The following is a 785-nucleotide window of genomic DNA, read 5'->3' as shown; positions in this document are numbered from 1 at the left end:
ACTCTTGGGCAAGGTGATCTACCCCACCACACACAAAACATGGTCCAAAAGACTTTGCATGATTAGCTACGTGTGTTGGCTTTAAGTCCTTAGTCTTCAACGCCTCTAGCTCCCTAGTGAGCATTTCAACCTTAGCCTTTAGGTTATCTTCTTCCCTGAGATAGTAAATTCCACCACCATTTAGGTTTCCTGTAGGTCGTGACCTATTTGTGCTCTTAGTAGCACTAGGTCCAATCCAAGTGTGAGCTTTTTCAGCAAGCTCATTGAGGTATTCTATGGCCTCATCAGGATCTTTCTGTAAGAACTCACCATTACACATCATCTCCACAAATTGACGCTCTCTAAGTGTAAGTCCCTCAGAAAAGTAGCTCACTAAGTGCCAATTCTCATATCCATGGTGAGGACACATACTCAATAGCTCCTTAAATCTCTCCCAAGACTGATACAAAGTCTCACTGTCCTTTTGTACAAAGGTGGAGATTTGCCTTTTTAAATCATTGGTCTTATGTTGGGGAAAGTATTTATTAAAGAAAACCTAAGTCATCTCATTCCATGACCCAATAGATCGTGGTCTCAATGAGTATAGCCAACTCTTAGCTCTATCCTTCAAAGAGAAAGGAAAGAACTTAAGTCTCACAATGTCATCAGTTGCATTTTGACTATGAAAAGTCACAACTACTTCCTCAAACTCCCTAATGTGCACATATGGATTTTTATTTTCCAAGCCATGAAAAGTAGGAAGTAACTGTATCATCCCTGTTTTAAAATCCAATTGGCGAATATTA

General features: G+C 39.9%; 1 non-coding gene across 1 annotated transcript; it reads left to right on the top strand.

Moving 5' to 3' along the window:
* Positions 1-389: 389 nt before the first annotated feature.
* On the top strand, positions 390-497 carry LOC122312115. The gene has a single exon (XR_006243028.1). It is a non-coding gene; the product is annotated as a small nucleolar RNA R71 (small nucleolar RNA).
* The last annotated feature ends 288 nt before the right edge of the window (positions 498-785 follow it).

This window comes from Carya illinoinensis, chromosome 5 (assembly GCF_018687715.1).
Source record: "Carya illinoinensis cultivar Pawnee chromosome 5, C.illinoinensisPawnee_v1, whole genome shotgun sequence".
NCBI lineage: Eukaryota > Viridiplantae > Streptophyta > Magnoliopsida > Fagales > Juglandaceae > Carya > Carya illinoinensis.
Note: the sequence above shows the minus strand (reverse complement) of the source record. Positions and strands in the feature narration are given on the sequence as shown.